General features: G+C 34.6%; 1 non-coding gene and 1 pseudogene across 1 annotated transcript; both read left to right on the forward strand.

The window, feature by feature from the left end:
- Window positions 1–15,429: 15,429 nt before the first annotated feature.
- Window positions 15,430–15,532, forward strand: LOC128287129 (small nucleolar RNA R71). Its single transcript, XR_008277826.1, has one exon. It is a non-coding gene; the product is annotated as a small nucleolar RNA R71 (small nucleolar RNA).
- An 8,205-nt stretch (window positions 15,533–23,737) lies between these two features.
- LOC108463578 (galactinol synthase 2-like) lies at window positions 23,738–24,972 on the forward strand (annotated as a pseudogene).
- Window positions 24,973–26,300: the final 1,328 nt, after the last annotated feature.

Genomic DNA, 26,300 nt, shown 5'->3' on the forward strand with positions numbered 1-26,300 from the left:
TGTATAAATATGTGTTGATTTTGGTATGTTTTGATGAGTTCTAAACAAGTTTGAATGTTGGAAAAATGTTGCTTGTGGCCTAAGTGAAGTTGGTTTAGGTAACTTGTTGAAAAAAGGACAATTAGGTGTACACGGCCTGACACATGGCCGTGTGGTTTGTGTGATTTAAGTTTTAATTGGCACACATGAAGTTAGTTAGTTACATGGTTTGGAGACATGACCGTGTACCTCCTCCCACACGACTTTCATTATTTCACACGGTTAGTTAACATGGCCATGTTCTACGGCTTCACACGACATCAGGCTGTCACACAGCCTAGTCACATGGCCGTGTAGCCCCTGTTTAGCATTTTTACCCCATTTTTCTCAAATGTTTTAATTAAGTCCCTACTTTGTTTTAAATTGTTTTATAGCTTTGGTATGCTCAATTAAACACCGTTAGGATATGAATAACACAATTTTGATTGTGTGATTAACAATTTAACCAATGTATAAAAATATTTTAATTCGATATAGCATGATTCTATTTTGTATTGCATAGTAGCATCTCGTCACCCTAATTCGGTGACGAGGACGAGTGAGGGGTGTTACAATAATGGAGTAGAACTAGATGCGAACACTTAAATTAAAATGATGTTCAAAAGTTTATCTAAGGACTTTGCTCGATTTAGGGTTGCTTACAACTTAGGAAGCAAATAGCTTACCCTTAATCAGCTCATGCAAGAGTTATAGTCTTATGGGATAATGTTAAATGGGGGGCAACTGTTTTAGGGAAAAGTAGACGCAAACTTAGAAGTTGCTTCTTCCTTAGGAGGGAAGGGAAAATAGGCTAAGGGAAAAAAGAAGGCTAAGCTTTCGGTTCTACCCAAAGTGGATAGGAAGAAGCCTAGGAAGCCTAAAGATTTATCTAAGTCTAAATGTTTCTTTAGCAATAAGAAAGGGCACTTCAGGACCGACTGTAAAAAATAAAACTATTGCCTAGCCTCTAAAAGAAAAGGCAAATAAATCTTAATCATTGAAACTTGTTTAGTGGAAGATTCAATAGACCACTAGGTCATTTATTCTATAGTCACTAATCATGTTTGTGTTTCTTTGTGAACCGGAGATGGGAGCAATGTGGTAGTAAAAGTAGTAGGAGATGTAAATATTTAGTTTGATAGTTTTAGGATGATTATTTTGAAAGACCTTTTTTATTTACCTAATTTGAGGAGAACTTTAATTTTAGTTGCATGTTTATTTCAATATGGTTATATAGTGACTTTTAATAAAGGGATTGTAATTCTTAAAAATCACTTTTATCTATAATTGATGGATGCAAAATAATCTCTATTTTATCAAGCCAAATATGTACCTACTACTTGAAATAAAACTTATGAATAAAAAACTTAAAATTTCTCACTTTAATGAGGTGTACTTGAGGCATTTAAGATTTGGTCATAATAACCAAAATAGAATCACCAAAGCTTGTGAAAGATAGGAATTTAATTTCTCTTAAAGAGTTTCATTTTTCACAATATTAACCTTTTTTGGAAGGTAAAATGACCAAGATATATTTTAATGCGAAAGGTACAAGGACTACTCAACTCTTAGAACTTGTGCACACTGATGTATGCGGTCTCATGAATGTTAGTGGATAGGGAGGTTATGATTAGTCCATAACCTTCGTATATGATTATTACAGACATGAGTATTTATATTTAATGCACAACAAGAGTGAAGATTTTGATAAATTTCAAAAGTTTCCTGTGGAAATGGAGAAACAATTAAGTTTACCCATTAAGACACTTCAGTTTGATTGATGTGGGGAATATTTATTACATGATTTATTGGGTTACCTAAAAAAGAATGTGATACTATACTAGTTGATCTCGCTGAATATTTCATAATAAAATGATGTAGTGGAGAGAAGGAGCAAAGCCTTGCTAGATATGATTCGTTCAATGTTAAATTATTCACAACTACTGATATCCTTTTTGGGATTTGAATTACAAAGGACTTGTTGTATTCTGAATAATGTGCCAACTAAGAAAGCTACTAAGACTAATATGAGATGTGGCATATAAAGAAGGCTAACCTAAATCACTTTAAGATGTGAGGATGTCTAGTATATTATTGGATAGGGATACAAAGAACTTGGATTCACGAACAAAATTGTGCATGTTTATTGGCTACTTAAAATGAACGGAAGGTGGATTATTTTATAACTCGATAGACCAAACGGTAAAGGTATCAAGACATGCTACTTTCCTTGAGAAAAGTTACATGGATGACTTCAAACCTTGAAGAAGATTGGTACTAGAAGAAATTTTGGGAAATAAAGAAAACCTTCATGTTTCGATATTAGATTCTATTTCGAGTAGTAAACCTATAAATGATTAACAACATAGGGTGCCTCTTCGTTGTGGGAGGGTCTTTAAAATGTTGGATTTCTTCATGTATGACAATAGTGTTTTTAACACGGAGTCTTTTGAATAAGAAGATGATGACCCAATCACATGCGATGAAGTGATGCAAAGTATTGATTTCAAATCTGGAAATAGTTATGAACACTGTAATCTATTTTAAGAAGTCTAATTCAATTTGAGAACTTGTAGACTTACCATATAGGATAAAACCCATATGGTGTAAATGGATATACAAACAGAAAATGAATACAATAGGAAAGGTAGAAACTTATCAGGCTAAACTTGTAGCAAAGAGTTACACACAGAACTAAGGTATTGATTAAAAGGAAACCTTTTCTCCAATAGCAATGCTTAAGTCTATCTGCATTTTACTATTTACTGAGGTGACTTTCAATAACGAGGTATGGCTAATAGATGTCAAGACAACATTTCCAAACAACTATCTTGAAGAAAACATTTATATGGTGCAACCCACTAAATATATAGCTAAAGAAATACACATAAAGTTTGCAAGTTGCTAAGATTCATTTATGAACTTAAGCAAGCATCTTGCTCATGGAATCAAATATTTGATCAAGTGATCAAAACTTTTAGATTTGAGTAAAATGTTGATGAACATGTATTTATAAATGTATTAAGGATGGAAAGGTGGTCTTTCGAGTTTTATATGTCGATGACATTCCATTATAGTTAAGCCAAAAATTTAGCATAAATGATTTGTGTGAAGCCAATTATTTTTTAGGAATTTGAATTCTTAGGCATCAAAGAATAAAGTGATAGCTTTTCCGGAAACTTCATACATAGACAAGATATTGGAATGTTTTATAATGCCTGATTCAAATAAGGGTACAAAATATTCTATATTAGGGTTCCATCTTTCTTTAGAGAATTGTCTTAATATAGCGAAAGAAAGAGAGTATATGAGAAATGTTCCTTATGCTTCATCAGTAGGAATTCTCATGTACGTTATGTTGTGCATCCCTCTAGATATTTGTTTTGTAGTAGGATTGATAAGTTGATACCAAGCAATGTTGGATCTAATGTCCTTAGTGTAGTATTTTTTTTCTATGTATACTTGTATTTTTAAAACAATTTGGTTTAATAAAATATCCATTGATTACATTAATATTCTTTGTATATTGTCCTTAGTGGTTTTTGCATGCAAAAGCAAAATGGAAACACATATTAACTAATTGAGTGTCTAATGTTTAGCTAATGGATAAATGATATCCTCTTATCGACATTACATGATAGATGAAAAGTAAACATGGTCATAAGTAATTTGTCTTTTTAATAAATGAATTGATTACTATTTGGTAGTAATTGACTTTTCATGAAGGAAGACGTAATGGTTACTATTATGAGATAAAATAAGATTATATTGGGAGAATGAGTTTATCCCATAGAGATTAAGGATATCCTATAAGGGTAACACTTATGACAAGGTCATTGGATGAATACTTATTAAGTAGCTTTGTCACAATACTATAGTGGAATGACTTCGTAACTAAATAATTTTATAATTAATAGGTGAAAAGTTGAAAATTAATTATAAATTATTTGAGCCCTAATTATATTTTTCAATTGATCCCTCCACTAGCTTACTGAAAAAAAATGAATTGCATATAGAACTAAATGAATATAAATGAATGGAAATGATGAAGTTAGAGAAATGGGTCACATCCAAAAATGAAAGTGTTTTCTTACTTAGTATAAAAATTACTTGAGAATTAATTTAAGGTTTTAAATTATTATTTAATTAATTATAATTAAATAATTGAAGTTTGAAAATGGAATTAAATTAATTATTCATTATGAATTTGTTTAATAAGAAAATTAAATATATTTCCTCATAAATTCTTTTATGGTAAAGTTGTCATGACTATAACAAAACTAGAATTAGGTTGATAAAATTATTTAATTGAAAATTTAATTTAGTTAGTTTAATTAATTATTAAATATTTATTTTTGGGAAATAGAAAACAAATATTGGGTTAGATTAAATTATAAAAGTTTGGTCAAGAGTCCAAAAAGTACATATAATTGGACACAATACATCAGAGACCCAAATTCTCCTTATTAAAAAGAGAGGGGCAACAACCCTAGTATCATTAACTAGGTTGTGTCGCGCACCCCTATTCTAGTTAGAGTATGAGTGTGTTTTCTATTAAATAAATATTATTTGTGTAAGACTTGCTCAACCAGAATTCTTTTATCTCTCCCTATAAATAGATGACACCGATTGACATAAGATCATAAGTTTTCATACATCATTGTTCTGCTAGAAAGCAGTGAAAATTTATTAATTAAGAATAAATTTTATTTTCTGGGAGTTATGATCTTTATTGGTTTCTATTTAGAGAATTACTTTCCTACTGAAAGTAATAATATCGTTTGTTATTTTATGTTTGGTTTGTGTTGCTTAAGCTCACACTCGGTGCAATTCGTGGTACAAAGATACTAGAGAAGGTCATTTGGTTGAAAGTCAGGGTCGACTTGAATCTGTCTTACAGAAAAACACAAGTGCTCTTCAGTAAAATGTTTATTTCTATAGATATAAAAAGTCATCTTAGTTTTGAAAACTTTAAAACTCTGGTATAACTGTAAATTGTTTTCTTAACTGAATTTTTCCAATATAAAACCCATAGGGTGTAAGTGGATCTATAAGAAAAAAAAGAAATGTGGAAAGAAATTCAAATTGGGATTGTTGTGGAACAAATCCCTTTGAATTGGCCACTAGCAAAGCTAAGTATTCCTCCCATTCTTTATCACTTGGTGAGTCAAAAACTAAGACTCGCTCCAATAGGTCCTTTACAAAATTGAGTTCCCATTCTGTAGTCAAAGACTTTAACTTGAACATTGTGGAATACTCCTCAAGTACACCAGGAAACCTCATAAATTTAAATATGTTAAACATTACCTAATCATCTTGAACTCACGTGGTGAGTTCACCCTTCTGCATATCAATTAAGGTCATGTTGGTCGCCAAAAGAAGGTCTTCCTAGGATTATTGGTATTTCTTTATCTACTTCAAAATTTAAGATAATAAAGTCAGCAAGAAAAATGAATTTATCTACACGTACCAATACGCACTCGATTTTTCCTTCCGGATATGCTAAAGATATGTCTGCTAGTTGAAGTATAACTGTTGTTAGTCTAGCTTCACCTATACTTAGTTTTCCGAAGGACATGGGCATTAAGTTGATGTTCGCTCCTAGATCACATAATGTTTTACCATAGTAGGATTCTCCAATATTGTATAATATGGTAAAACATCTTGGATCTTTCATTTCTTGGGGTAGCTTGTTCTGCAAGCATGCACTGCACTTTTTCGTTAACGTCATTGTCTCAAACTCTCCAAGTCTTCTCTTTTTTGAAAGGATGTCTTTCATAAATTTTACATAATTTGGCATTTTCTCCTAAGCTTCTGCCAATGGAATATTGATATGAGGTTGCTTAAGTATGTCTAAAAACTTTTTAAATTGGACCTCTTGCTTTTGTTGCTAGAGTCTTTGAGGATAAGGGGTTCTTAACTTTCACTGGACAATTTATCTGCGACACTTTTTCTTCATCTAACAGAGGTGTTAGGTTATTAGAATTGACTGATTTAGGGTTTACCTCATAAGAAATCACATAATCTGGCTTTTGTAAAATAGGAGTTCCAATAATCGGTTGAATTTCCTCTTTGTCTTGAGCAATAGCAATCTCAACTTCAATCTTAACAACTTTGGGCTCCAATGTCCTTCCACTTCGTAAAGTGACCACTTTGCAATGCTCCTTGCTCGAACTTCTTGGGTTTTCGATGTCGTTAGGCAAAGCACCTTGAGGTCTACTTCATAGTTCATTGGCTAACTGACCCACTTGATTCTCTAAATTCTTCAATGTTGTTGCTTGGCTTTAGATCAGGGCATCATTCTTTGCCATGTACACTTTCAACAAATGTTCAAGGGTATTCGAAGGTTCAGTGGGTAGAGGTTTCTGAATTTGTTGCAGAAATCCTGATGGTTGGTTTGGTCGGGATTGTATACAGGAGTTTCTAGGACCAACCCCTTGATTACTCAATGAGAAAATTGGGTGACTTCTCCATAAAGGATTATAGAAGTTTGATTGCGGACTCGACCCACTTCTATTTTGGTTCTGGTTACCCATGTAGTAAATAGACTTTGGGTTTGATAGGCAATTTTCAAACATGTTTCCATTTCTACAAAATACACAGGAGGTGTTTTCAAATTGGCTTAGCTGTTGACCTGAAAAATTATTATTGAACCCATTGGCAGTAAAATTCTTAACTATTGAGGACATAGAAGATACCTGAGCTGAAAAGGATGTGAAGGCATTAACTTCATGTACTTTTTCCACTCTTCTTTCTATGGCTGCTCGGTTAGTTGGCCACTGGTACTTATTGCTGGAAATTCATTCAATAATTTTGTAAGCCTCATTGTAAGACTTAGAAAGAAGTGTTACATTTGTAGAAGCATCCACCACCATTCTTGTGTGTGCATTGAGACCATTGTAAAATGTCTCCAACTGGATGCAATGTGGAATATTACGTAACTGCTCGATTTTCAGTGGTATCGAAAACAGTAGTTCGAGACCACTAAGTTTAACGAGTAAGCTCATAAATTTTATTATTTGGTATTTACAAGTCAAATATGGTTATAGAAAGATTTTTGAATTAGTGATTTGTATTTAATAAAAAAATTAGGTCAAGTAATTTTAGAAAATGAGGTATCGAGACCTTGATTCTATAAATCGAGCCGTAAATATTTTTATAAATATTTATGAAGTGTCATTAAGGTAATATTAAAGTTTCATTAGAAAATTTTAACGTTTCGATAGTTAATTAATTAAAAAAGACTCAATTGAAAAAGGTATAAAGCAATGTGAATTATAGGAAATAAGTGATTAAATGGCTTGATAAATAAATAAAGGAGGACTTAAGGAGCAATTAAGCCCAAAATAAAGGCATGAGGCGGCATAAGCAGAAAGTAAAATAAAATAAGGGCAAAATGGTAATTTAGTTGAAATTAAAAATAAAACAAATGGCCAAATAGATTGCTAGACATTTCATCTCAAAATTTCAGTCTAAAAATGCCACAAGAGAGAGCTTAATGAGCTTGTTTCATATTTTGCTTCATGTGAGTTCAATTCTTGTCTTTTTCTTGTAATTTTTATGTTTTTGAGAATTTTACAATTAGGTCCAGCTAACTCTTACCTTAGTTTTTTTTTAATTGAGAATTTTGAAAATTACCATTGATGAATATAGGATTTTTTTGATGAAATAACATGGATTTAGAGCTTTAATTTAGTTGTATGATGATTTTATAAAGTGATTTTGTTAGATGTTGATTTTAGGATTAAATTGTGAAAAGTTAAAGTATTATGGTCAGGTATTAAATTTTTGTTTTATCAAGGGCTTCATGATAGCCTAGAATATTTAAATAAATTATTAATTGAGAAAAACTAGTTCATTTGATAGACTAATTAGTTAAGGGACTAAATTGTAAAAGTTGTAAAAGTTAGGGTAATCGTGTAATTTTGAAAATTTAAGGGGTATTAATTGTGAAGTGAATTGAAACTGAAATATATGCTAATGAGGAGTAGTTTTATATTTTAGTTCAAAATCCCATAGATACTCGTGAAAAAGAAAAATTAGTGGAATAGTCTCTGAACTTCTGTAAATCTTACAATTTAACCCAAGTAAGTTCGTACGGTTAAACTTTAGTATTTGTGTTGATTTGATGAATAGTATTATGTATTTATTCTATTATTGAAATTGAAATATTGTTAAAATAGTAAATTTGAATTTAATATCCGAATTATATGGAGCGCGAGATTTGAATACATTCGGCATTTGATGAATTGACGGCATTAAAGGAAAATGATAGCAAATTACCCAAGTAAACTGAGGTTCAACATTTGTTGTGAAACTTCATGTTTACTTTCCGTTTAGCTCTCATGACCTTCTGTTTAACTCATATAAATTTTCGTTCAGCTCTATTGAGTTGCTGTTTAACCCTTATTGGTTTTTGTTCAGCTCTTACGAGTTTCCGTTCAACCCTTATGGGTTTCTGTTTAGCTCTCATGAGCTTTTGTTCAGCTTTCGAGCTTCTGAAAATGATGTACTCTTATCTGTAAGTCGTTCTCCAATTTGGTAAGATTTGGTAAGTGACTTACGTAATTGAAATTGGAAGACTTGTTGTTTATTATTGGTATTGATCTGAAATAAGTGTATTCAACAATTGAAGTTTTGATTGGTAGGGAATTTACATTGAATGAATTTATTTAATTGATGTGTTATAGTAGGTTCGGTAAGATTTATGTTTAATCCATCGAACTTACTAAGCTTCATAAAGCTTACTAAAGTTGTTTATTGTCTTTGTAGATTTTCAAAAGGTCGAAAGATCAGATCAGCACATCAAGTCACACTATCCAGCTTATTTTGGTAGCTTTTGAAACGTACACTATGGTGTATATGGCATGTATAGGGTTGGAATAATTTTGAGTAAAGTTGGTTTGTGTAAATATTATGAATTATATTTTGTTTATTTTTCCAATCAACTTATATATGTATGTGTAGTCTTATCATGCTTGATATATGTTTGGGTATGGTTAAGTGATGAACAGTTTATAGGTATGTTAATGAATGAGTTGGTATAGTATGTTTGATCTAAGTAATCAAATATGTGATTTGATCAATGTGGTAAATTTGAATGTTAATATATTTGTCATAATATGATATGTTTAAAGCTTGATTTGGTTGTATTGAAGGTTTTGTTATGGTATATGAGTGTGCTAGATGAAAGGTTTTGTTATGGTATATGAGTGTGCTAGATGAAGTGTTTAGGTTGAAATAAAAAAAATAAGTGAGGAATGTGGCTTGAAAAAAGCCTATTTTCATCCATACGGGTAGAGACACTAGCGTGTGTCTCAGCCCTGCGTGACACACGGCCTATCACATAGGCGTATGGTTTGGCCGTGTGTGTAACAGCCCGAATTAGGGCCTAGTCGGATTTGTGGTCTCAGGACCACAAATCCGAAGTTGGGAAAATTATTTTTATTATTATTATGAGGTTATAGTATGATTATATTAGAGCATGAAAAATTTGGGGAGTTAATTTTAATGTTTGTGAGCCCGTTTGCGAAAAAGGACTAAATTGCATAAAAGGCAAAAGTTGCATTTTAGTACCCCAAATGTGTCAATTAGCTAGAGAACTAAAATTGAGGGCTTTTAAAGGGCAATTATACCATTTTTAATTGTGTTGGCCAGCCATGAGATGAATTTTAAACAAATAGTCAAGGTTTAAGTAGGTGATGTCATGATTTGGTGATAAAATAATACCTAAAAGCCTAGCTATTATTTTTCTTCTTCTCCATCCTTTCTCTCCACCAAAAATATCAGAAAATATGAAGGTTTGAAAGCTGAAAATTTGCAGCAACTTATTCCTCTTATAATGTAAGTGATCTTAATGATTTTCTTGATGATTTTTACATTTTTGGCATGCTTGTATCATGGGCTTTCAAATGAGAGGACTATTTTGAAAAATGGTGATACGTATAGGGATTTACCATGAGAGATTTTATGTTGTTTTCTGAAATTTTATGGAAGAAAATGAATCTTAGAAGAGTTCTAAACAATTTTTGTGAAAGGTGTTAGCATGAAAACACCTAAAGGGGCTATTTTGCATAGGTTGCAAAATAGGTGGTAAGTGTGTGAAATAGTGAGAATTTGGGGTTTCTATAAGAGTAAAAAGGGGTCGGCTAGGCCTAAGATAAGAGGAAATTCAATAAAAATCAAATTTCGTGCATAAGGGTAAAATGGTCTGTAATGGCGTAAATTCAATGTTATCAGAACAGTGGTTTCGTAACCACAAATCCGATTTAAAGAGAAATTTATTTCAATATTTTTGCTTGAAAATTTATATGATAGGAAAATCGTATGAAAATATTGATAGGAAAATTTTATCAATTTAGTGATTAGTTAGAAAAAGAAATTATTGAAGAAATTGGGTAAAATAAGGTATCGGGACCTCTATCTCATAAAACCGAGTCAAAAATAATTTTATAAATATTTATGAAATGTTATTAATGTGGTATTAAAATTTCGTTAGGAAATTTTAATGTTTGGGTAGTCAATTAAATGAAAAGGACTGAATTGTAATAGGTGTAAAAGTTGCTAGAGTGATTAAATAGCTTATTAGTCTAATGAGAAAGGATATAAAAGGTAATTAGACCCAAAAGTTATTTGGGATGGACGGCAAGGGTATGAAATCAGCAGAAAAATTGATAAATTAAGGGTAAAAATGGAATATTGCAAAATTAACTAAATAAAACTAGGACTAAATAGGAAATATCTAGATTTCTCTTCATTTCTCTTCAATTCCAGCAGCTAAAAACGTCATAGGAGGGTTCTCTAAGCTGGTATTTCATAATTTTGCACCAAGTGAGTTAATCCTTGCCTTTTCTTGTAATTTTGTGTTTCTAAGACTTTTACAACTAGATCCTACTATTAAATTCATTAGTTTTTGATTTCATGGATGAAATTTAAAGTCACCATGGTTGAGTGCTGTAAGTTTATGATGAAATAGAATGAAATTAAAGCTTTAATTTGTTTATGAGATGATTTTATTAGGCAATTTCAATAGAAATTGATTTTTGGGACCTAATTGTGAAAATGTTTGGAATTAAAGTCTATTGCTGAAATTCTGATTCCTAAAGGTTGTAAACTAGTTTAAGGTGATAGAATAAAATGTTAATTGAGAAAAATCATCTCAATTGAGAGGCTAATTGAGTAGGGACGAAATTATCATTTATTAAAAGCTTAGGGGAAAAATGGTAATAAACAGCTTGCACTAAAACAGTTTGGACAGCAGCAGTAGACTAACTTTGAAAAATCACCAAAAATTGTAAGAATCAAATTATAAGATGAAAAAAATATGGAATTAAAGATTATTGAGTCTAGTTTCTCATAGAAGAAATATTGTAAGCAATGGATTTGTAAATTTTGAGATATAATGAATTTTGTGAGACAAGGTCAGAATGAATTCGGGTTCCCCTGTTCTGACTTTGAAAAATTATAAAAAATTGAATAAAAATAATTAGGGACTTAAATTTATATGTATAGAATTTTGAATGAGTCTATTTTTAATAGAAACAAACAAGAACATCATTTGAATTCTGTATAAAGAGATAATTTATTTTTAGTGAAGAAGAGTCAGAACTGTTAGACAACAGAACAGGGGTGACTTTGAAGAATAAAATGTACTGATTGGCTAAACCAAAAATTCTGAAAATTTTATGGTAAAAATATATATGAGTCTAGTTTCAGGTAAAATTAACGGATCTTAATTTGGAGTTCCGTAGCTCAAGTTATAAATAATTTAGTGACTATGACTCAAGTAGACAGCTTTGAATGAACTATAAATAATAGTTGAATTATAGAGAATGTTGCATATGAACATGAAATGTATTAAATTGATAATTAAATTTATTTATTTAGATCCAGAAGATTCAAATCTGAAGCTAGATCGAGAAAAGGAAAAAGTTCGGGATTAATAGATTTTTCTGTTTACAAACAAGTATCAAGGTAAGTTCGTGTAACTTGAATTATATTCTTAAATGCTTGAAATGCATGTTTTTATATGAATATGATTTGAATGTTCATTATATGGAAATTTATGAAACATTGATATATTTGATAAAATGGGAAGAAATCCCGTTTGAATGAAGGAAAATTCGATGGATCTCTCGAAAAGGAATTGACGGTAAAAAGGATCTAGCCGGACGGGTGATCCTATCTGATATAGCCCTCCAGAAGAATATGTGTAAAATGGATTTAGCCGGACGGGTAATCCGAATTAGGGTCTGAATTTAGCTCGGACTGGTAATTCAGATCCAAGCTCATTAGAGTAATTATCGTTGCGAGGATTAGCACTGGACCGGTAATCCCGACAATACTCTATGAGTTTATATTGCGAGGATTTAGCTCGATGGTAATCCCGCCGCAAGGTTGAGGTTCATGAGTGTGCTCTCGAAATGGAAATGTGCACATGAATATGAATTGACGGACCGAATTGTACACTAAAAGTGTACCTCTGAAAATCCATCGAAATTCGATAAATTCAACAGGATAAATATGAAAATAATAAGGGAATGAAAATCATGGTATTGATGAGTACATCAATCATGGTATATATATATATATATTATTGATACATGGAAATTATTGTACTAACTTGAATGTTGAGTTTGTGCATGTTAGGGTAATAATGCATTGAATGGATATATGAATGTTTATTATATTGTATTGAAAATATTAGGTAAGTATAATTCTTGTTACATGAGCTTACTAAGCACAAAGTGCTTACCCGCTTCCTTTTTCCTGTTTTGTAGTGTTAAGAGCTCGGAGGTCGGATTTGGTGGGAGACACATCACATTTATCAACCTCGGGATTTCGGTATATAAAGAAACTTTATTTTGGAAATCAATGGCATGTATAAGCTAACAAAGTAAATGTTAACGTGAAATGAATGTAAAGTTAGCCATTAGTATGGTTAACAAACCTGGTTATAGATATGTGATGACGTTATCTTATATAAATGCATGAATCTATCATGAAAATATGTTGAATTGAAAAAAAAAATTAATTTGTAAACTCGGGTAATGCCTCGTACCCTATTCCGGCAATGAATACGGGTAGGGGTATTACATGGTCAAATTGCCAAAGTCTAGGGGCAAAATAGTCATTTTACAAAAAATATGAATTTATAATTGCCTAACTGTAATTAGTGATTAAATGAGTGCATTTTTGCTATTATAGATCAAGATTTACCGAATCCGAACCTAGACCGGGGGAAAGCCAAGCAAATCGACTAAACCGACTAGTCGAGTACATTTTGTAAACCGAGGTAAGTTGTATGTAAATGATACAACTACATTATTAATGTATGTATTCGAATTGTTATTGAATTGATATAGTATGAATTGCTAGATTGTGAACTAAGAATGCATATTAATGATTGAGATAGTAAAAAGATCTAGTTGGGACCCTAGGAAACAAACCGGATATTCATGCCATAACATTCGGATTACTTATATGCCAGTGTAAGACATTTCTGGGACATGCATCGACCACATTATGAGTGCCATTGTAAGACCATGTCTGGGACATGGCATCGGCAACTTATCCCATGTTTGAGGCTTATAGAATATCCGATAGTGTTCCGAAAGGTTCAACTTTAAAGGTTATGAAAGTGATTTAATAAGGAAAGTATAATAATGTTGTGAATGGTACAGGTACATATTTGGTATGTATGAGTAATGAGCTCAAATTAGAGAATGTGACTTGAGTAGACAGTAATGAGTAATTCAAGTTTATGCTTATCTTTGAGTCATGAGCATGATGACTAATGGTGAAATTGTTGTTGTATATTTATTTATATGCAACTTACTAAGCTTTATGCTTACTCTTTTTATTTTCCCTTTTCTTTCAGTGCCGCTTAATTAGCTCAAGGATCCCTTGAAGTCAGAGATATCGATCACACTGCCAGCCGTAATACTCTGTATAGCTAGATTTATATTTTTTATTATGGCATGTATAGGGCTAGACCTTATTAATTTGTGTCCTTGAGAATTGACCAAATATGTTGGTCTAGAATATATTCTACTTTTTACATTGAGCCTTGAATGAGGGCTTTCATTTTGAGTCTATAAAAGATGCATCTTCATGGTTGAATGAATGTCTATTATGCTTGTTTTGGTATTGGTTGGTATTGACATGAAAATAGGTAACTAGGGTGGCAAGGAGGCTTGGTAGATAGCTTCATGTTGTCCATACAGGCGCGTGTCTAAGTCGTGTGTGACACACGGTCAGCCCCATGGGCGTGTGAGAAGGCCGTGTGTCCCTTGCACATAGAAATTTCAAGTCAAAATGCATGGTAAGAATCACACGGGCAGAGACACGGCCGTGTGTCTCAGCTGTGTGGAGGGCACGGCCTAGTACATGAGCGTGTACCATGGTCGTGTGATGTTGACGTCAGAAACAGAATACCCAGGTTTTTGCACACGGGCTGCTCCACTGGCGTGTTGAAGCCGTGTGAAAGGACACAGGCGTGTCCAGGCCATGTGAATTCTGCACTTGTTTTATGAAAAATTGTAAAAGTTAAATTGGCCACACGGGTGCAGGACATGGGCGTGTCCCAAGCATACAGGCATGTGCCCTATACCCACACGGGCGTGTGGAGCCTTAAGGCATGAAATTTTCTAAGTTTTTCTTAAGCCCTCGGTTTGATCCCGAATCACTTCGAATGTATGTTTTGGGCCTCGTAAGCCCAATTAAGGGACAGATTGCTTATAAAATGAAAAGTTTTAAATTGATCAAGATTTTATAGTCTAATTTCCTAAGATTGGTTGAGTTTAAGTTCGGTAGCACCTCAAACCCTGTTCTGGCATTGGATATGGGCAAGGGGTGTTACAGTGTGTCCCCTACATCTTTAAAATTGAGAAATAGAATGCTCGGGTATTTTCATACGGCCTAGCACACAGGCGTGTGGCTTGGTCGTGTGACCCCTGCACCTTAATGTTTTTCAAGTCAATATGCTGACACAGCCTCGCACACGGGCGTGTGGCTTGGCCGTGTGACCCAAGCCAGTAAGCACCCTAAATTGGACATGGGCTGGGACACGGCCATGTGCCTCACTTCAAATACCCACACGGCTTAAGACATGGGTGTGTCTCTTGACCGTGTGAGCCACACGGCCTAGTCACACGAGCGTGTGTCCCCTGCACATAGGCAAAATTTTGAAATTTTGTGAAAAATTCTTTGAGTTTCTTGTTTAGTCCTGATTTATTTCTAATGTGTATTTTTGGGCCTCGAGGGCTCATACAAGGGACAATATGAGTGATTTATGATTATTTTCAGGCATGTATGTTAAATGATATGAAATGTTCATATTTGATCTAAAAAGTCTAATAATGCTCCGTAACCCTATTCTGGCGACAAATAAGGGTTAGGGCTGTTATATACAATTATAAGGACATTTTCGTAATAATTTCTTGAACAACTCCCATGTCTCATACAAGGATTCATTATCCAATTTTTGAAATGTAGTTATCTCATTTCACAATTTAACATTCTTGCTAGGTGATAAATACTTCATCAAGAAACGTTCTACCAGTTCTTGCCATATGGATATGGAATCAGGTGGCAACGAATTTAGCCATACTCATGCTTTGTCCCTCAACAAGTATGGGAACAACTTTAACCTTAGTGCATCTTCAGTCATTCCAGCTAATTTGAAGGAATCGTTCACCTCCATAAACAATCGTAGATGAAGGTGTGGATCCTCATTAGGCATCCCACTAAACTGACCCATTGTTTGAAGCATTTGGAATATTACAAGCTTCAATTTGAACTGTTATGCCTCGATCTCGAGTCTCACAATACCCAGACTAAGTTAAATTTAATAGGAAAATAAACCAAATTGCAAAAAAAATTAACTTCATAAATAGTGTCTTAAAACACAGTCCCCAATAATGACGCCAAAAGCTTTTTTCGAAATACTCGAATGATGTGCAAGTGTACACAGTCGTCAATAAATAATAAAGTAGTAAGTAAGAAGTATCATTTTCAAAAGGACTATATAGGAAAATATTGTGAAAATAAAAACTTAGCAAATTGGTATTGAAAATAGTTGAGAGTAAATTAGATTAACTAATTAACTAAACTAAAATTAACTAAGTGTGCAAAATTGATAGAAAAGTAAACACAAAATAATAAGCAGCAATTCACAATATTTAATTTCAATGACATGAATGAGTTAGACCAATTGTCTTTTTAACTTAAAAGTATTAAAATAATGTCAATGATGACAATTCGCTATTTATTAATCCAATATTAAATAAATTATGAAGTCATACTTAATTAATTATTAAGTTTCTCTAGTATATTTCTAGGTTTAAGCAACTTGACAATCTCATAAGTAGAAATCATGTTATGTGAAATAATAGGGATATGTCTATCTTGAAACAATTTAATCACATTAATCTTAAGGTTTTGCAAGGTAAAAATACCTTTCGGTATTATTACTACTTTGACCTAATTTATCATAAACACTATTTAAATATTATGTCAATTAATTTCAATCTTATTCAGATTAAATAATTAATTCAATTGCTTCACTACATTTATAATGGATGAGTAGCATGTTCATGTTTTTATTTGAATGCATAAACAACCAAAGCACATAATATCATTAACATAATAATAACAATTTAAGCTAAAAGAATATAATCAATCTAACAACAACAGAATTAAGTCATTTTAATTAAATTGAAACTAGAAATGCATTTAGAAATCATGTTCATCAATTCAGAACAAAATAAAAAGTTAAAAGGGAAAGAAACGAGGAGACAAATTTGGTGGTTTTTTGTAGCTCAACTTGTGTTCCTTTTCCTCATTCCTTCTGCTTTGCACCTTTGCATAATTGCCTTCAAGAATGCCGAATTTTACTACTCAAGAGAACTTTTGAAATGCTTTTCTCAAACTCTTGTGTTGCTCTTTCAAATGAGGAGTGAAAGAATGAAGAATGGGAGAAGAGATGATGAGTGATGGATGAAATGAGTAAATAGCTAGTCCCTATTTATATTTGTAGAGGCCGTCTATTTTTAGCAAATTAGAGCCTTGAAATTCTCTTTTTATATGGTCGGCCCTTGCTTTAACGAAAGTGATGGATAAATTTGAAAGTTTGCTTGATTCTTGCTTGATTCAAGGGGAAGAGAGAGAGAGAGAGCTTGAAATGAGAAGGGGAGTTAAACGATCACATGTGTGGACTTTTGTCGCTGATTTTCAATGTTTACCAAGTTTTAGGTGGCTGATTTAGGCACCTTTATGGACGATTGGGCCTTCTCCTTCTTAGTGGATAGTTTGGGCTCTTATCTCCTTAGCAGGCTATCTATTTTTACTAACCCAATTCTTAAGCTGGGTCAAAAGAGTTGCCAAATTCCAGTAAACCTTATTTGGGCATCCAAAGATAACCATATATTAGCCCACTTCTGCATGGTTTATGCTGTAGAAATGCTACAACATTGAACATCAAAAGGTGAGCTCTAAGTGTAACACCCTAAACCCAGTTTAGAAGTTTGGATCGAGTCCCGGATGTTACATTGATCACCGAACTGATCGTAGGTAGATTTGTACAAAACAATTGTCACCGAACCATTTAATCGTTTTAAAAAAAATCTAGTCAGTAAAATTTCAGTTAAGTTAAACATATAACTGAAACTAAATAAACGAATAAAAATTAAAACAAAACTTGAACCACAGCTTTATAAAATTGTACAATTCAAAAACCAAATAACCAATTAAAATCTGAAAATTCAAACCGATGATAATTTATTTTCACTGAAACTGTCCGAGACCTCTGCACGCCGAGTCCAGCTTCAAAATTCAAAAATGCACCTGAAAAGGAAACACTAAGAGGGTGTGAGCTACTCGAGCTCAATATGAGACCGAAACAAGACTAAAAACACATTTTCAGATTTCAAATCAGTATTGCATCAGATTTACAAATAAACACTGTGTCAAAAAGAAAATTGGAACTAACGTCCCAACAGAACAGAAATTGTACTCACATCAATTCACAGACATACAGACAGAGTACAAGCAAACAGTCAAGCACCCAGAACATACAAATAGACATGGATGAAATGCAGTCAAATAAAACCCACCCATCTAGCCAACATACCTCTCCGTCCCCCGATTACACCCCATAAGAGTTGTTTAAGCTTATCCAGCCGAAACATACCACATAAGACCTCGAGGGCCCATCCAACCTTACACACCATATATGTGGACTAAGCCACTCAGATAACATTATGCAAAAAAGCTAGCGTATGTACCATATAGTGCAATGCGGTAATCTATTTGTCTGAGACAAGTTGCGACCTTAACGCCGGAACAAATAACGATGTCTGACAAAGTGGCGCTTTACATACAATACAATCACGATAAATTGTTGTACGAGTAAATTGTAGTAGAATTGTCAGATCAGATTAGAATCAGACTCTCTTCTCTTCACAAACCCACCCAAAATCCTTAACTTTATGCAAGTGTATGCATGCATACAAATTCAAAGAACAGATACACTTACTCAGTCGGTCAAAAGGAATAGGTATATAACACACCCCACAGACCAGATTTAAAATCATACATCACACTTAATCATCACAGATATCGAGTCTTGAACACCCTCACTAAACTTAGCTAAGGGTTGGAGTACACACAAACACATATTCAGATCAAAAATGCACACAGAACCAATATAAGTGTCTTAAAACCACACGCTTGTGTACTCTGGTCGTGTAGTAATGCCAAGGCCGTGTGGGAGATCAAAAGCCCGTGTGAGGAGGGGCACACGGTAGTGTGACTGAGGCACACGCCCATGTGAAGAGAGGCACATTATCGTGTGACTAAGACATACGCCCGTGTGGACCAGGGACATAGCCGTGAGGACAGGTCGTTTAACTCTCTATCCATTTGCACTAAATTTTAGTACAGGGCTAACACAGTCATGTGAGGGTCTCACACGTCCATATGCCCACTAGACATGGCCGTGTGTCAAAACACACGCCCGTGTGCCCACCAGACACGGTCGTGTGTCCAAAATACACGCCCGTGTGGGATCCCTAAATCTTTAAGTTAGCCACACGACCGTGTAGTACCAAACCACTCAATCCCTAATTCCCAATCACACATGCCCGTGTGCCCGAGGGACACGGTCGTGTGAAAATTGACAAAATCCCTAAATCGGCCACACGACCGTGTGGCCAAGCCGTGTGGTGCCCAAACCAGCCTAAAAACCCTAATTCCTAACTCCACACAGCCGTGTGCTCAAGCACACGCCCGTGTGGCCGCCCCAGTAGTCACGAAACTCCTTCGGAACAGGCCAAAAACCTCGTTTAAGCTGTCAAAATAGTCCTCAACCTTTTCAATATCAAAAGTACATCAGAATACGTAGTATTCCCTATACTTTTCAACAACTAAACTCCCAAATCAAGGAGTTATAGCACACTCAAGAAAAGCCGAAACAAAAATTCATAAAACAAAATAATTAAGGTTAGAATCCCACACCTGTTTCGCTATCTAAGACATTTAGACTCTGACTTGTCGACGAGGAAACGATTCTCCAAAACCCACCAGCAACCCGTTTTTGAAAAAAAGGAAAATAAGGAAAAACCTCTAGAAGTAAAAAAGAAAAAAAAAAAGAGAAAAAAAAACTAGAGGAGAAGAAAGAAAAATGTCCAGAACCAAGAAATTAGAAAATAAAAGTTAAAATTAAAAATAATAACTATAATTATTAACTAAACAAAACAAAATAAAAGGCTCTTCAAAAATACACACCCAAGACTCGAACCCAGAACCTTGAGGTATAATAGCACTTACTCAACCACCAGACGAGCAGGCCCATTCTGCCACTTAAACGCACTACTAAACACAATAGCACAACCTTCTCATAGACCCTAACCACAAAACTCAAAAACTTCTAGCCCTAAAATTCGGGGTGTTACAACTCACCCCCTCCTTAAAGATATTTCGTCCTCGAAATTTCCAACTAACAGAACAGTGGTATATCACAAGCTACACCACCACGCTTCCGCTGCACACTCTAGCCCGAACAGAACCAAATGAAACCTAAGACCTCATACACACACCCAGAACACTTAACTATTGAAGTAGATACACACTTGTCCTATAACACATAATTTAATACTCTAATCTAAACGTTGAAGCATTCACAATCATACCTGTCTCAAAATCGTTAAGGACACTCCCAGATTCGATGTTCAGTGGACCCACATCGAAAACAAGCTCCCGTCTTTTTCCAACACTTGTTCGGATGACACTATTTACAATGCTCACAAAACGGAGTGGTCGCACCACTATCAGCACCCTTCGTAAAACTACAATTGCCACTCAAATGCGTTCTAACACGCTTCGCAGAACAAGGCTCTAACCTCGGAGGATAGTGATATATTTTCTTCCCACAATCCACACACCTATCTTAGAGCGTTTCACTGGCTTCCCTTATCCTAGCCTTAAACACTTTCTCTAGTACCCCCCTCACTACCTTAGCCAATGCCTCAGTACCAAGCTCCGGGATATCACAACTTGAAGTTGGCAGAATCGCACTGACCTTCAACTCCTGAACAGGCACTCGTTCTAGAAAGGCAGACAACTCCTCGCTATCTTGCTTACCTTCAGAGTCCATACCCGTCCTGTGGCTAACTTGAGATATCTACATTTTTCAGAAAATGAACACCAAATAAATGTAAAAATCTACTTTTCAAGTATCACAGTTTCAAATTTCTACCTAGACCAGCATCGGAGTCTCAGACATCTCACTTTCATAAACCATTTCCAAAACACAAATCATTTCAACTTACTACGGTACAGCTTCTTAAAATTTGTTTTTAACACAACCACATACGCACATGGATATGTAGAAACACAGGCTGAGTTTTTACAAACCTGGCTCTAATACCACTAAATATAACACATTAAACTTAACCTAGAAGTTTGGACCGAGTCTCGGATGTTACATTGATCACCGAAGTGATCGTAGGTGAATTTGTATAAAATAATTGTCACGACAAACTGAACTATTTAATCGCTTTAAAAAAAATCCAGTCAGTGAAATTTCAGTTAAGTTAAACATATAACCGAAACTAAATAAACGAATAAAAATTAAAACGAAACTTGAACCACAGCTTTATAAAATTTTACAATTCAAAAACCAAATAACCAATTAAAATTTAAAAATTCAAACTGATGATAATTTATTTTCACCAAGACCCTTAAGACCTCAAAGACGAGTCCAAATATCGAATTAAATCTACGAAAAGGAAACACTAAGAGGGGATAAGCTACTCAAGCTCAGTGTGAGACCAAAATAAGACTAAAAACACATTTTCAGATTTCAAATCAGTATTGTATCAGATTTACAAATAAACATCGTGTCAAAAAGAAACTTAGAACTAACGTCCCAACAGAACAGAAATCGCACTCATATCAATTCACAAACATACAGACAGTCTACAGGTAAATAGTCAAGCACCCAGAACATACAAATAGACATGGATGAAATACAGTCAAATAAAACCCACCCATCCAGCCAACACACTTCTCCGTCCCCCGATCACACCCCATAAGAGCTGTTTAAGCTCATCTAACCGAAACACACCACATAGGACCTCAAGGGCCCATCCAACCCTACACACCATATATGTGGACTAAGCCACTCAGATAATATTACGCAGCAAAATTGGCATATGTGTCGTACAATGTAATACGGTAATCATTTGCATGACAAGTTGCAACCTTAATCGCCGAAATAGATAACAATATCAAAGAAAGTGACACACATACTGATACAGTCGATAAATAGCGATGATGAGTAAATTGCGATGAAGCGCGGATCGATCGAAATCGACTCCTTTGCTTCACAAACCCACCCAAAATCCTTAACTTTATGTAAGTGTATGCATGCACACAAATTCAGAGAACAGAGACACTTACACAGTTAGTCAAATGGAACAGATATGCAACATACCCCACAGACCAGATTCAAAATCATACATCACATACAATCATCACAGATATCGAGTCTTGAACACCCTCACTAAACTTAACTAAGGGTTGGAGCACACACAAATATATATTCAGATAAAAAATACACATAGAACCAATATAAGTGTCTTAAAACCACACGCCCGTGTGCTTTGGCCGTGTGGTAATGTCTATTCCGTATGGGAGATCAAAAGCCCGTGTGAGAAAGGGCACACGGCCATATGAAGAGAGGCACACGATCGTGTGAGTAAGGCCCATGCCCGTGTGGACCAAGGATATGGCCATGGGGACAGGCCGTGTAACTCTCTGTCCATTTGCACTAAATTTGAGTACAGGGCTGACATGGTCGTGTGAGGGTCTCACACACCCGTGTGCCCACCGGACACGGTTGTGTGTCCAAAACACTCAAGGAGTTATAGCACACTCAAGAAAAGCCGAAACAACGATTCGTAAAATAAAATAATTAAGGTTACAATCCCACACCTGTTTCGCGATCTAAGACATGCAGGCTCCAACTTGTCGACGAGGAAATGATTCTCCAAAATCCACCAGCAACCCTTTTTTGAAAAAAAAAGAAAATAAGGAAAAACCTCTAGAAGTAAAAAAGAAAAAAAAAAGAGAAAAACAAAACCAAAGGAGAAGAAAGAAAAACGTCCAAAACCAAGAAATAAGAAAATAAAAGTCAAAATTAAAAATAAATAACTATAATTATTAACTAAACAAAATAAAATAAAAAGGCTCTCCAAAAATGCGCACCCAAGACTTGAACCCAGAACTTGAGGTATGGTAGCACTTACTCAACCACCAGACGAGTAGGTCCATTTTGTCACTTAAACACGCTACTAAACACAATAGCGCAACCTTCTCACAGACCCTAACCACAAAACCCAAAAACTTCTAGCCCCAAAATTTGGGGTGTTACACCAAGACTGTCTTTTCTTTTAGTGTAGTGGTTGTCTCAAAAACTGCAAAAATTATGTGTTTTAGTATATAAAATGATAAAATTAGCAAATTTATCTTAGTATCATTCAACTGAATAAAATTATAACAAAAATTCTAAACTTTCTTATAAAATACTTAAAATTTACATAAATGATGAGTCTAGAAGTGCTTAGATAACTCTATATTCAAGAACTATCATAGGGCATATACAAGTTTATTGTATCTTAAAGGAAAGTTGAATCATCCTTTCATGTCTTAATCTTTCTTTCTCTATTAATCTTTATATTCAGTTTTATAATAAATTAAAATATTTTAAATTTAAATTATAAATTAACAACTTTTGGGGCAACTAATACAAACATAAATTGTTGGTTAAAGTAGGTAAAATTTCTACTTCTCTACGTGTGTGCACTCGCATATACACACGTGTATGTAAAAGTAATAATTAGTGAATAGTGTCCCATCACATATGAACTTGCAAAGTGAGACATACTTGAATAGACTGATTAACTTTTATGATAAGAATTTATATTTGGATGAGGGCATATTTTTGTGAATAAATTTGTAAAGGAATTTAAATAAAAATTTAGATTTGATGCAAGGTTGTTAAAGAATCGCAAGTCAATATGTATATATTAAAAGTATAATAAAATTTATTGAAATTTATATACCCTATCAATATTAATTATTAAAAAAAGAAATATTATCACTTTACCTTTTTTGGGTTGGCCAACGCGTTGTTTAGATTCCTATATAAGCCCCCCGCCTCCCCACATCCTTCAGCAACTCAAACTTTCACTTGCATAATACCAACTACAAAACCAAAACACCAATTTCCCCTCAAAGCTAAAAATCCCAACCTCATTTTCCTTCAAACCAAACACACCCTTTTACCATCATGGCCCCTAACATCACCACTACCAAAGCTGCCACTATCACTGCCAAGGCTCCCAAGAGGGCTTATGTTACGTTCTTGGCTGGGAACGGAGACTACGTCAAGGGCGTGGTGGGTTTAGCCAAGGGACTGATGAAGGTGAACAGCAAGCACCCACTTGTGGTGGCGCTTTTGCCCGATGTCCCAGAAGACCACAGGAAGATTCTGGTGGATCAGGGCTGCATAATCCGGGAGATCGAGCCTGTGTACCCACCTGAGAACCAGACCTAGTTTGCCATGGCTTACTATGTCATCAACTATTCCAAGCTGCGTATCTGGGAGGTATATTTTCATATCTTCTCTCTTTTTTTTTAAATGTTTGAAAATGAATCATTTTCTTAAGTTTTTATATTCAAAAAAAAAATCTGTAGTTTGTGGAGTATTCCAAGATGATATACTTGGACGGAGACATCCAAGTATTCGATAACATAGACCACTTGTTTGACATGGAAGATGGTTACTTTTATGCTGTGATGGACTACTTCTGTGAGAAAACATGGAGGCACACTCCTCAGTACAAGATCAGCTACTGCCAGCAGTGCCCTGATAAGGTCCAATGGCCTTTGCAGTTTGGTCCTAAACCTCCTCTTTACTTCAACGCTGGAATGTTTGTCTATGAACCTAGCCTTTCTACATATGAAGACCTCTTGACTACCCTCAAAGTCACCCCTCCTACCCCATTTGCGGAGCAGCATTATCTGAACATGTACTTTAGGGACATTTATAGGCCCATCCCTCCCATTTACAACTTGGTGATGGCCATGCTATGGCGCCACCCTGAGAACATTGAGCTAGACAAGGCCAAGGTGGTTCACTACTGTGCTGCTGGCTCCAAACCCTGGAGGTATATCGGCAAAGAAGATAACATGGACAGGGAAGTCATTAAGACGCTGGTGGCTAAATGGTGGGAGATTTACGATGATGAGTCGCTTGACTACAACAATGTCGTGGCTTCCGTGGCGTGAGAAGCTAATGAGGATAAGCAAAGCGCACACAATCGCTTTTTGGCGACTTTGTCAAAGGCCGGCGGCTTTGTTCGCCGTATTAACGCCCCTTCCGCTGCTTAATTTGGTGACGATACAGATTAGTAATACAATACAATCCACCTGAGCTAAAGCAGTGTAGGAACGAATGTAAATGTGTTTAATTTTTTTCTTGTTTGTAGTATGTATTTGATCTGTCCTTCCATTTTTAAAATGGACAGATGTTTTATCATCAGGAACATAAGGACTGTTATATGTTGTCCTTGTGTCTGGCTTGATTGTTTTTTTTTTTACATAAAAATAAATATTGGTATATTATTTATAGGATAATATTTAGTTTTTTCTTTTGAAGTTGTTAATTCAACCTCCGACGCACCAACCTTTTTCCCAGAAATTGAATAATGAAGTAAATAAAACCAGCCCATGTTTGATGGACTTGTCACGTACAAGTGAGGAGCTCCGCACGGCAGAGTCTGCAAAATAAGTATAACATTGTATAGTTGCAACACAAAGAGTTAATTCAAATCAGAGAAGTATATGAAAATAAAAAATATGGTAGTTGATTCCCTATTTGAACCGCGCGCAAAAGACACTCGCATCGATAGACATATTTAAGGATTGGAATATTGGATTACCCAAAGTTGATAAAAATAAGAGAATATTTGGACTCGAAATTTGATGTGGGCTAAATTATTAGGTCTGTTTTTATATTATGGTCAGCCTTGCATAAACATTTTTTTACGCCGACTTGATCCTAAAATTTAATGATAATTAACCCAATTATCATTTCATGAAATCTAACCCAAACTTCCTTTTAAAAAAAAGGGGAAATCTAACCCTAACCCTACTTCCAAATCCTAATTCGTAAAAGCCCAAACTCGTAAGTACATCACTCAAAAGAAAAACTATTTCTGTTTGCAGGAGAATATAATCACCGTCCATTCTAAAAATTTTAGCCTAACCGCCATTTCTAGCAATTCATATGCATTGACAAAAATGCAACATATAGTAAGGGATTCAATTTTCCTTTACCAATGGCCCAGAATGACGGTAATCCTCGTACATACATACAAACATGGGCAGTTGCAATGCATAATTCACCCACTCATCCATTAGAATTTTTAGATAAACCAAAACTACTTGGTCTCAGTCCGTCATTCATGCAATGCACTGCACTGCACCGTCTCAGAACGTAGTTACGCAAGAGCCACTACTTAATACCAAGCTACCCCTTGACGGTGCAGTGATGGGTGAAGAAAGAGAGTGTGCCGGAAGCAGAGAGCAAAGGAAGAAGAAGATGATTAACAACAGCGGGTAAAAAATGATGTGGAATGCCACTTTAGACTCCATTAGTGAGTTAATAGTGGGGTGCCTAAAATATTAAAAATATTTAATTATTGTAACAAAAATGA

Source organism: Gossypium arboreum, chromosome 13 (assembly GCF_025698485.1).
Source record: "Gossypium arboreum isolate Shixiya-1 chromosome 13, ASM2569848v2, whole genome shotgun sequence".
NCBI lineage: Eukaryota > Viridiplantae > Streptophyta > Magnoliopsida > Malvales > Malvaceae > Gossypium > Gossypium arboreum.